Source organism: Podarcis cretensis (assembly GCF_951804945.1).
Source record: "Podarcis cretensis genome assembly, chromosome: 7".
NCBI classification, from domain to species: domain Eukaryota; kingdom Metazoa; phylum Chordata; class Lepidosauria; order Squamata; family Lacertidae; genus Podarcis; species Podarcis cretensis.
In genome coordinates this window covers 60,634,791-60,647,164 of record NC_137176.1, presented here as the reverse complement: position 1 = coordinate 60,647,164, position 12,374 = coordinate 60,634,791, and the positions used below count along the sequence as shown (strand labels likewise).

Sequence of the window (12,374 nt, the reverse complement as noted above, 5' to 3'; positions counted from 1 at the left end):
CTTTGGACAGGGGCAGAGGGCAGCTGTGGGGTGGAGGTACCTATTTTTCTCCAGGTTAAATAACGGTACCCAGCCCCCACCCCCTTGAACTGTTCCGAGGCTGGTGGCTACCCCATTTCTGATGAACAGAGCTCAGCCCCAGGATGCCTCCCCCCACCCCATGCCAGCCCTGAGACGCGTAAAGTACTCCGAAAGAGAAAGGGCTTTGAAGCACGTGGACACGTGTCTTGCCCTCACCTTTCTTTCAGTCGTCAAGAAGGGGCCTCTACCCAGCACATCGGTTTTCGCTTCTCTGTTATTTTCCGGTTGGGGCCGCTTTGTTTACATTTTGTTTTGCAGCTGAGTTGCTGTCAGTATTTCTCACAATGTGCGGCTGGAAATGTTTTGTTTTCCCCTGTGTGCAAACTTTTCAATAAATATATTGTGTGTGTGTGTGTGTGTTTATCAACTCACACCGAAAGAGGCAGTCTCTCTTGGTGGTTAGAGCAGGGCTACCCAATCAGATGCCCATCCATTAGCCAACGAAGTCCCTTTCTCCCCTGCTGAAATTAAGATTGAAAGAAGAAAGTGTTGTGGTATGTGCTTGGTTGTGGTGTGTGTGTGTGGTGCCCACAGCAGTTTCCTCAGTTTGGCAATTCCTGGCTGTTGGACTGTGAACTGGGAGATCAGCTTCAAGTCCTTGCTCAGCCATGAAGCTCACAGAATGACCTTGGGTGTGTCACTGCCTCACAGTTCAACCTGCCTCACAGGGTTGTTCCAAGGCTAAAAGCCAGGCTGGGAACCCTTTAGCTCCTTGGAGGAAAGGCATTATTTAAATGTAATAATAAATAACATACGTAACAGGAAAACATGCAATTAAGCTAGGTTTACTAAGATCACTGTGGCAATCCTGCAGGGACCATCAGAGTTTAACCCCATAACTTTTTTTCTTTTCTTTCATGTGAAATGGTAAGAATGCTGCTGTTCTCCCTCTTCCCATGCACCTCAATCCTGTAAGGTAGTTTAAACTGAGAGGCAGCAATTGGCCCAGTGAGCTTCCTGGATGATTGGGGACTAGGACTCTGTCTTTGTCCAACACTCTTCACCAGTACACCACAGGGCTGTATCGAAGGTTCAATGGACAACATTGGGAGAAAGCGAGCTCCAAAATTAAGAGAGCCTGATTTTTCAGACAGGTCTGAATCCCACCCCTCTTCATTTTAGCAATTATGCAATGGTTTTGTGAGTAATACTCTTCACACAGACACTGTTCAAAGATGCACATAGCCTCCCTCCTATTGCTTCTAATGCTCAGCACATTTCCTGGGAATAAACTCTCTTGATTTTAACGAGAGTAACTTTTGCATAAACACTTATAGGCCTGAACTTTATAATATCCTAATTCTGGGCTTGCATACTAAAAGCACATACGAGTTACAATCCCTCTGAAATGCACTGAAATGCAAGGAACTCTTACCAATTTATTTTACAAATTTATAAACACCTTCACAGCCTGAGGCTATCAAAGTAGTAACAAATTATGACTTTACCTTGATGCACGTTTCCCTTCACAGGTAAGGCAACCTTGCCACCTGCAAAATAGGCACAGTGTTAACTCAGCCAAATTGATTGCTTTATCACCTATATATGCTGTTTTAAAGGGTTACTGTACTGTATATATTTTGCATGCATTTTGGCTGCAATTGCATTGCCATTGTCTGTAAGTTTTGCATTTCATTTCCCTTTGACGTCACAATTTGAAATTCCACAGGCCATCACCCCAGCTGCCCCTAGTGTCTATATACCTGCAAATGAAGATTGCCCTTTTATGCATCCAGTGAAGTGGGCTGTAGCCCAACAAAATCTTTTGCATAATCAATTTGTTAGTCTCTTAGTTGCTTTTACCATTTTTCTGAAATTCCTCACACATATAAACATACCTCACTGGTGGTCACCACTTGCAGTTCGGTACTTAACATACCATACATCTTCTTTGGTGTAGGTCCAATTGATTTTCCTATGAACAATTTTTTAGTAATGTGTTGAATCTTAGCATGCTTCCAGAACATCTCACTAGAAGCATGTACGTTACACATGTCATTGTATGCATGATATGGAATGCAATTTGCATTAGAAACCTCTAGATTTGCTACTGTTAAGTCACAGAGCTCATATCCAACCAACATGCAACTGTCTTCTCCCTTGTCCTAACAATTCCCGAGAACTCCAGCACTTTTCATTCTGTTTCCCTCTACCTTCGCATATGGGAACCCAATGATGGACTGCTTTCCCCAATGAAATAAATCACAGGTTTGCACTGACTATTTGCGATTATCCAAGATAAGCGGAGAGGTACAGATGAGAGCAGGTTAAGACGATAGATTGTATTGGCATGACAACATAATCATCTGTTGCTAAGTGGGAAAGGTGTGCATATCAGAGATAGGTGCAAGACAATGCGTGCCTGTCAACTTGCTTCTCAAACTGTAAATAGTTTAAGGCTTATTTTAGTCCCCTGCCTTTTCAATCAATATTTGATATCATAACAGTTTATTATGAATAGTACTAGCTCCTGTTTAAATTCTCACTTCCCTTAAGCCATTTTTCTTCAATGGATTTTTAAAAAAATCATGTTTATTTAAAGAATTGTTTTCTTTATTATCCTTCATATTTGGGCAACAGTTCTTATGTATTTTGGTTGCATGAATTCAGCTTTTCCCTTGATTTTTTCTGCCTTTAATAGCTGGTTTTCCCTCCTCACCATTCCAAGCTACTGAATGGAACGATGCACAAGAAACCCATTTGTCCATATTTATTTTACCAGCTCTGCCATTTCCAGAAAGGGGAATAACTGGTGTATCAGCTGAAGCATGCAAAGGTGATCCTGGCCACAGCCATTGCCTACCCATGCCAGAACAACCCTAAATCCAAGAAGAGCACCCACACAAATGCAACCTGATTTTGGATGGAGTAGCATTACCAACAGCTTTCTATTTGGCCAGTACCAGCCTCATTTTGTCTACATTGAGTCTGTTTGTTAGACCATAACCAAACCATTACTGATCTCAGGAAACCAGATTCCTTAAATCTGTATTCCCCCCATCAACATATTTGTTGTTGTTTAGTCGTGTCCGACTCTTCGTGACCCCATGGACCAGAACACACCAGGCTCCCGCAGCTTGGTCAAACTCATGTTCGTAGCTTCGAGAACACTGTCCAACCACCTCGTCCTCTGTCGTCCCCTTCTCCTTGTGCCCTCCATCTTTCCCAACATCAGGGTCTTTTCCAGGGAGTCTTCTCTTCTCATGAGGTGGCCAAAGTATTGGAGCCTCAGCTTCACAATCTGTCCTTCCAGTGAGCACTCAGGGCTGATCTCCTTAAGAATGGATAAGTTTGATCTTCTTGAAGTCCATGGGACTCTCAAGAGTCTCCTCCAGCACCATAATTCAAAAGCATCAGTTCTTTGGCGACCAGCCTTCTTTATGGTTCAGCTCCCACTTCCATACATCACTACTGGGAAAACCATAGCTTTAACTATATGAACCTTTGTCAGTAAGGTGATGTCTCTGCTTTTTAAGATGCTGTCTAGGTTTGTCATTGCTTTTCTCCCAAGAAGAAGGCTGTCAGGGGTTCAGGAGCAGAGGCACAGGGGAGAGAGGAAGCGGAGAGCGAAGGGGAACAATCCGAGGGCAGCGTAGGAGAGTATGACAGTGGGCCGAGAGATTCCATGAGCTTCTCCAGCGATTCGGAAGATTCCCAGAAGGGGGCACCGATGGCCAGGGCAAGGGGGGTCCTGGGAGGGATGCACCAGAAGCAAGGGGCCAGCGGCGACTCCCAAAGCAGCAGCTGGAGATCGGGACCAGCTTCCCCACCAGGGCGTAGCGGGGGGGAAGAGTCCCATGTGTCAGGGCCGGCTTCCCCTCCAGTGGGGAGAGAAGATGAGGCAGGGCTGACCACGCCCCTATCGCTAAGTGAGGGAACGGGGGGGGGGGAGTCAGATCCAGCTAGCCCCCCCGAAGGGGGAAGCAGTGACAGGAGCAGTGTAACGGTCAGGAGGAAGGTTGCCGGCTGGGCGCGCGCGCCAAGTTCAAATGTACAGGCGTGCGGGACAGCAGGGAGCTCGGATTGGGAGCCAGGTCCTAAAGCACGCCGGAAGCAGGGGGAAGAATCCGGGGAATCAGCATCAGAAGAGTCCAGAAAGGGCAACACCCCAGCGGGCAGACGGACCCAGAGGAGAAAGGAGCAAAGGAGGAGGTGGAGCAAGGCTAGGGTCTTGAACTGGTGTCTAGGGGGAGGAGATTCAGATGGAGCTTCAGCGGTCTAGGGTTGAGACGTAGAGCTGCGCGCCGCGGCTTTGAAATTGAAACTGAACCTTAATAAAGACTTTTGTATATAGCAAGAACTGGCGTTGGTCCTTTGTGAGCTGGGACCGTGGGCAGCTCTTTAAGATGCTGTCTAGGTTTGTCATTGCTTTTCTCCCAAGAAGAAGGCGTTTTAATTTCATGACTGCTGTCACCATCTTCAGTGATCATGGGGCCCAAGAAAGTAAAATCTCTCACTGCCTCCATTTCTTCCCCTTCTATTTGCCAGGAGGTGATGGGACCAGTGGCCATAATCTTCGTTATTTTGATGTTGAGCTTCAAACTATATTTTGCGCTCTCCTCTTTCACCCTCATTAAAAGGTTCTTTAATTCCTCCTCACTTTCTGCCATCAATGTTGTGTCATCCGCATATCTGAGGTTGTTGATATTTCTTCCGGCAATCTTAATTCTGGCTAGGGATTCATCCAGCCCAGCCTTTCGCATGATGAATTCTGCATATAAGTTAAATAAGCAGGGAGACAATATATAGTCTTGTCGTACTCCTTCGCCAATTTTGAACCAATCAGTTGTTCCATATCCAGTTCTAACTGTAGCTTCTTGTCCCACATAGAGATTTCTCAGGAGACAGATGAGGTGATCAGGCACTCCCATTTCTTTAAGAACTTGCCATAGTTTGCTGTTTGCATATATATAGTATATGGCAAATTATATAAATGGCTTATTTAACACTAAGGCTTGTGCTGCATCTTACCTGTAGGAGTTATAATGTCCTATATCAGGAATGGAGAACTGGATCGAGATATTCAACCAGATTGTTAACTGCCCCTCCATGCCACACACACACACCATGTTTAATAGTGGGTAGGGCTGTCATATTATTTGCAAATGGATTTTTCTGGAAACAAATAACATGGAATTGAACACTAAACTTGCATTATATTCCACTAAACTTCCATAGGTGACTTTTACATCATATGAAAGCTCAAATATAATTCAGAATGTAACAGAGGAAGTTGTGGAACTGGGGGGCAGGGAACTGCCATGTGAATACAGCCTCTCTCTAGCCTCATTTTTGTATTCTTTTGCTGTTTTTTTTTTAGTCAAATGAAGGTGGTGTGCAATTTTAAAAGTGTCCTATATTCAAAAAACTAGTTAAGGCCAGTTTGGTGGAGAATTATGTGAAGTTTCTGCTTAAGTTGCAACACAAATATAAACTCTCCATTGGCTACTCTATAATATTTCATTCCACTACGTGACATTCCATAAAATGTCAGCACATGGTGCAAACTGTGGGAGAGCCTACAAAGTGATTTCAGGGAACCCTTCTCATGCAGCAAATTGTCTGACAAATACTGAAGTAATAAAACATTCTTGTGTATTTAATAGGTTGTTGTTGTTATTTATCCTCACAAAGCAGCTCAGAACATAGACAAAAACAAATAACAGGGAGCCAAAATTCCAGATTAAAACAACAACAGTAACATTAGAAACACCATTAAAAATAGCAGTAGAACATGTGTGCTGCATCATTTGTGAAGGGTGAATGTGTATTATTTGCCATTTGTCCCTTAAAATAAAAGGCAATGACCTTATCCTTCCCATCTTGCTGTTTCTATGATTACTTAATAAGGTTCCAAAAGATCATAGCAGAATTTGTGCACTCATACATAAACCATACACAGAGCTCAGTGGAGCGATTGAGAGGTAGACCGAGGGATGTGAGACATTGCCTAGCCTTGTCATTTCACTTTTATTTATTATTTTGCTATGGTTTTCCATCAGATATCTGTAAACAGGACTATTCAGTCAGTTGCCCTGAGGCAAAACCTGGTGAAAGTTGATAGGCCAGGATATTCCTGTGATGTGCTTCCATGGGAGATAATTGTTAGATCAATCTTCCTTAATTACCGTATTTTTCGCTCTATAACACGCACCCGACCATAACACGCACATAGTTTTTAGAGGAGGAAAACAAGAAAAAAAATATTCTAAACAAAACAGTGGATGTATGATTTTTGTAGTTCATGCTGTGGCCACAGACATGTGATCTGACAGTGAGTTTGGAGTAGCCCAATGCAAAAATCCTGAGGATCCATGTGGATCCATGCTTTGTAACCACATTTTAAGTGGGGAGGGAAGGAAAAGCATTCAAGGGACAAGGAGCATGCGTGGGGTGGGTGGAGAAGGATGCTGCTAATAATGAAGAGGAGGGGTATAAGGGGAGAAGGCTCCTCTCCTCTCCCACTTTGCTCCTTTAAAGCAAGCAGGCTCTGCTTTTCTTCCTCCTCCCCGCTCATCCCTGGCTTAGCGAGCTGAAAAACTTTGCTGCTATGTAGCGAGCTGAGTGGGGAGGAGAGGGGGACAGAGAGCCTGCTTGCTTTAAAGGAACCAACCGGACAGGAGCTGCTTACACTTGTGTAAGCGGCTCCTCTCCTGCTTTGCTCCTTTAAAGAAGCAGGCTCTCTGTCCCTCTCTCCTCCCCACTCAGCGGCTCTTCTCCCGCTTTGCTGTTTCAAAGCGAGCCACGGAGGAGGGAAGGAAGGGGAACCATGGATCCTCTGCTCACGACTGCAGCAGATCCCCCCCGCCACCCGTAGGCATTCCCTCCATAACACGCACAGACATTTCCCCTTACTTTCTAGGAGGAAAAAAGTGAGTGTTATGGTGCAAAAAATACGGTACTTGTGAAGTACTTAGAACTCTAGAATCATGATGGCTAACCCTGATGGCTGTATTCTGCTTCCACTGTTGGAGGCAGTATGTTTCTGAATTCTACTTGCTGGAAACTGAAGGAGTGTAAAGTGCTGTTGCACTAAAGTCGCAGGGCTTCCCACAAACATCCATCAGTGCCTTCTCATGATTTAATGAAGGCTAGGAACACCTGAAAACTCCAATAGGGGTCACATGCGCACCCCGGGAGCAGGCAGGGAACACTCTGCCACTGGACAGATGATAATGATAATGCTTTTGTATTTACCTTACCTTTTACCTTAACAACCCAGTGTTGGTCACAATAACTTCAAATACAACATTAAAAACAATTTGAAACAAGTTAAAATAACACACATAGGGTGTGTATTAAATATATGTATACACTTCAAGTGCCACAGGGTAGGATAAAAAGGTATGTCTTCAGCATTTGATAAAAACTATTTACAGAAGTTGCCAGACACACCTCTGTGGGGATAGAGCTCCATGCCACAGAAAATGCCCTCCCCCAGGCCACCTTCTGAGAGTGGCAGAACTACCTAGGGCCCCTCTGTTGTAACATCCAAAAGCAGGGCTGGCCCAAGACATTTTGGCATCTGAGGTTGACCCCCAAATGGTGCCCCTCTTCCCGCCAGGGAAGAAGGGGTGAGGGCAGATCTACATAAGAAACAAGGGGAAATATCAAGTGGACCCTGTTGCCTGAGATGGTTGCCTCACCTTGCCTCATGGGTAGGCCAGCCCTGCTCAAGAAGGTGTAGGGAAGGAGACGATCTTTCAGATATTCTGGGCCAAAGTCATTTAGGGCTTTAAAAACTAATGTGAGCACTTGGAATCAGGCCTGGAAAGAAACTTGCAGCCAATGCAGCTGTTTTCAAACAAGGATTATACAAATTCTAAAAGCAACGCCTGCCAGTAATCTGGCCACACTGCATTTTGGACCGACTGAAGTTTCTCAGTTGTTTTCAAGGACATTCCCAGGCAAGCACATTGCAAGAATCTGGTCTGTAAGTCGTAGGAATAAAATTCCTATTATAATCATCATACAAGAGGATAAGGGCCATCATCATCGATGTATCACAATGGCTACCCCTGCAGTAGGGCATGGGTGATAAGGACTTAACTGAAAATGTGGGTTTTGAGGGATTTGAACAAAGTAAGAGAGGTGGCATTGCACAAGGGTTCTGGGAGGCAGATCCAAGCATATAAGGCAGCAATGAACAAAGAGAATGGGGAATCGGTAGAGAGTGGTGGAGGAGTGGATAATGTTGGCAGGGATGTAAGAGTGGAGAGATAAAGACCATGGGGGCTTTGAAAATAAGCCAATAAACTTGTGATTGATCTTGGAGCAAACAAGCTGGCAGTGTAAGGATTTAAAGTAGGGGTGTCAGGTAATCAGAAAGAGAAGAGAAGTGGATGATTTTGGCAGCAGAGTGCTGGAAAGACACAAGAGGACCAAGGAATTTATGTACTCCCTTTATTTTTGCAAAATCAGGTCCACTCATGCCTTTGCAAGGCTCTCTGCAGTTGGGAAGGCATTTAGGATGACTTTTCAGGCAGGCGCAGAAGTGGGAGAAGACAGCAACTACACCCATTCCTGACTGGCAGTTGACAGCCTATGTGCTGAATCTAGAGCATTGGGAATCCCCTGCAGTCAAATCTGTTATTTATTATTATCAACACCTGCCATTCACTAAGGTCCCAAGGTGGGTTGCAACATTACAACACAACATTACCACTAAAAGGAGTCTTCTAAAACCAAAGAGACTTCCAGGCTCAGCCAACCTTTTCCCAGCTAGAAAAGAAGACAGAAAGAACAGGAGCACATGCCTTTTCTCACCACTGGTGTTTCCAGTAGTTGTGCTGCCAGGCTAGGCAGCATGAATACGATCAGGAGCCAACAGCCAACTCCAACTATGACAATGTTTGCAGAGGAGCATGGAGAAGGAGAAAATAAGTTGTTTTGGCCTTCTTTATGCTCTGCTTTAGATGGGTCTTTTAGCTGCAGCCTGCCCATCTACATACTCTAGTCACACAGCTGCTTTCCATTATTTTGTAAAGTCACTGTGCCAGTGGCTTGATAAATTATTTCAAACAAGCCCTGTGGTTTTCTGTTGGTTCTTTTTCTTTCTGTTCCCACTTCTATTAATGGAAGTTTACCAGACAAGATTATCAAGAAGGAGAGAAGCAGTTCAGTGAAAGCAAAGTACACATCCAGGAAGGACAAGTCATGGGCAAGATGCTGTTTTCAAATGAACCACAACCTTCAGGATTTGGGCTGTTTTTAGAAAATGAAATTGATTCCTGTTCCTTTGTTCTGCTCCAGCGGCAGCCTCTGAAGTTTTTAGATTTTTAGCCAGGGACAAAACTGGACAAACATTTAGAAAGTGCTGGGAGGGCAGAAATCATCTGCATAAATTAGAGATCACAAATAGAAAAAAACAAAACACCTCTGAACTGTATAAGAAAACATTGATAAAATGACAAAAAGCATCTCACTTTCTCAAGCTGACTTTGTTCAGATCTAGACTTTGGGTAGTATCCAATGGAGTGAGACACAGAACAGATGTATTGAAATCGGTGAAGTTAGGAGGTCCATTGATTTCAGTGGGTCTGGCCTGAGGATGACTTCCTGTGCAATCCTAACCATGTCTTCTCAGAAGTAAGGTTTACTAAATTCAATGGGGCTTACTCCCAGATACATGGTTTTATAACTGCAGCTTTAGTTATATACAACCGATAGCTGAGTATATAATATTCTAGCTGACAAAAAGAAAAAATCCTTTAGGAGACTCCCATCATGTATGAGAGTTTGCATAATATGCTCCTGCTTATAGCAATTTTGCTTGAAAGAAAAATGTAACTGAAACTAAACTGCAGAATGTTGATCATGGTGTTATGAGTTTTGGGTAGGGGGAAGGGGGCTGTATGCAGAGGCCCTCCTAACCCCTGGATCCAGCAAGTCTTAAAATATAAGTAAGGCTAGCTTCCTGATGAGGTGATTGCTTGGGCGATGGTCCATTAAGGGAAACAAAAGAAAGCGGCTCTGTGTGAGGTGGCAAATGGGAGGGAACTCACGGTTAGTTAGAAGGAAAAGCCAGAATTGAGTTGCAGTGATGTGATCTAGAAATAAAACAGCAAGCTTGAGAGGGAGTCAGAGCAGCACCTAGAGACACCAGTATTTCCTTTGGTGGCCATGAGAGGTTTCAGTAGATATCGTCTCAAAGGGATACATACATGCTAAGTGTTACTGGAACACAGGAAGTAATGTGGTATATATAGGCAATGCTGACTACCAAGAAAAACTACAATAACCCATTCTTAAGTAAAAAAAAAACATGGTTTTGGGAAACTTGTTTTGAGGCCACTCTGTTTAACTGGCCCAACCTACTCCCAGTACTAAAGTCCAAAATATTAAAGGGCTTTTTAGTGAAGGCAGATAGAGGAAAATCAGACATCCACTTGGTGACAGCAGTGAAGAAAGTGGGGTCATATTGGCTGGTTTATTTGCCTCTTTTCCCTCTCTCATAGTGCAGGCTACAAGCTCTGCTGCCATACCCCTTCTTGTATAATTGCATCCAATTAACTGCTTATTCCTAGACATTGTTTCTCTGCTTTGCTTCTTGAATCAGTGGCTCTCATGGGCTCAGTAGATTCTTCCGGATGTTGTTAAAAGTCAACGTAAGCTCCCTTTGGTAATATTACATAATCATAACCATGGATCTTTCCGCAGTTATGTCAGATATTGTGTGCCATACAAGACGATAATATACTGCAAAGAAGATGGCACTGTATTAAATGTAAAAAGGAGATAAAAATCTATTTCATGTGCTTATATTCTCATCCCTATCTGAAGAGCCCTAACTAATCAGTTATATACATAGATATAATTTGCATGAATGCGATAAATATCAGTTCATTTGTATATTTAGATCAGGATGTTCTTATTCTAGAATTCTCAGCTTCAAGTATGTAAATACTTTGGGCCAGTTTACAAGGAAAGTATCTCCCCAAGGCTCCAGGTGTTTCTGTGGCCAGAATCTATTCATGTGGACATTTATTTATTTTATAATTTTTTGATACTGCTTCATATAATAAAAAACTAAGTAAAAACAATAAAAATACAGCAACAACATTCAATAAAATAAAAAGCAAAGCTATGCATCACAAATAACCCAGAGAATTCAAAATTAAGAGCCATAAGGTTTTATCCAACCCAGTCCTACTCAGCATAGACCCATTACTGGACCCAAGTTAGTCATGTTTATTTCCATGTTGTCTACTCTGAGTAGGGCTAACAATGGATACAATCCATTGTTGCTTTTTAGAAGCCACACTTAGAAGTCAGAAGAATGAACACAAATTATCATGTGAATTATTTTGTTGAGTTAATCTTTCCACAATCATAACATTGATTAAAAAAATGTATCACATTATGAATTAGTTATTTTTTTCTTTTATATTTCATAGAGCTAGCGCAACAGGACGGATGCTGCTGCTGCTGCTTGCGTGAGTGTTGGGAGGACCGCTCCCTCTCCTGCCAACTCCATCTGGCCTAGGGGGCGGGGCCTGCACTCGCACCCACAGCATAAGAGGCCTGAGAGAGGCCTCCGGGACACGGCTGCTGCTGCTGCTGCTTGCGTGAGTGTTGGGAAGACCGCTCCCTCTCCTGCCAACTCCATCTGGCCTAGGGGGCGGGGCCTGCACTCACACCCACAGCATAAGAGGCCTGAGAGAGGCCTCCGGGACACGGCTGCTGCTGCTGCTGCTTGCGTGAGTGTTGGGAGGACCGCTCCCTCTTCTGCCAACTCCATCCGGCCTAGGGGGCGGGGCCTGCACTACCACTACAGTTTAGAGGCCTGAGCAGCTACCGGCAGCAATGGACAAAATGGTTTTAAATGTTTTAATCGCTTTTAATTTGCAGCACTTTAAATGGTGGTTGTTGTTTTTTATAATATTATATTATTTCATTATTTTATTTTTGCTTGGGGTGGGATAAGCACTGAGTCAGCACTATTGTTCCTTGTTTTGCTTTGTTTTGTTTTGTTCTGTTTTGTTTTATTATTATTATTATTCTGTTAAATTATTATATAGTTTGTATTTTGCCTTTTAAGGGGAAGGGTCATGGCTGCCTGGGAGTGGGCCTCAGCCAATAGATTGGGTGGGGCAGGTTCCACAGGGGGAGATGTATTGGGACACCCGATCTCAGTGATCACGGGCAGGAGGAGGAGTTATGCTAAGACCAGACCATGTCATTACCGAGGAGGCAGGTTTAGTCGTTGTTTGAGGAATATCCCTGCCTCCAGGTCTGGTCCTGACCGGAAGGATACAGTAATCAGCAAGGGAAACCCACATGACCTGAAAGTG

General features: G+C 43.7%; 1 protein-coding gene across 1 annotated transcript in view; it reads right to left on the bottom strand.

The window, feature by feature from the left end:
- The window catches only part of KCNB2 (potassium voltage-gated channel subfamily B member 2), a 251,054-nt gene that overhangs the window by 164,287 nt on the left and 74,393 nt on the right, over window positions 1–12,374 (bottom strand). The gene's annotated exons all lie outside the window — the stretch shown is intronic.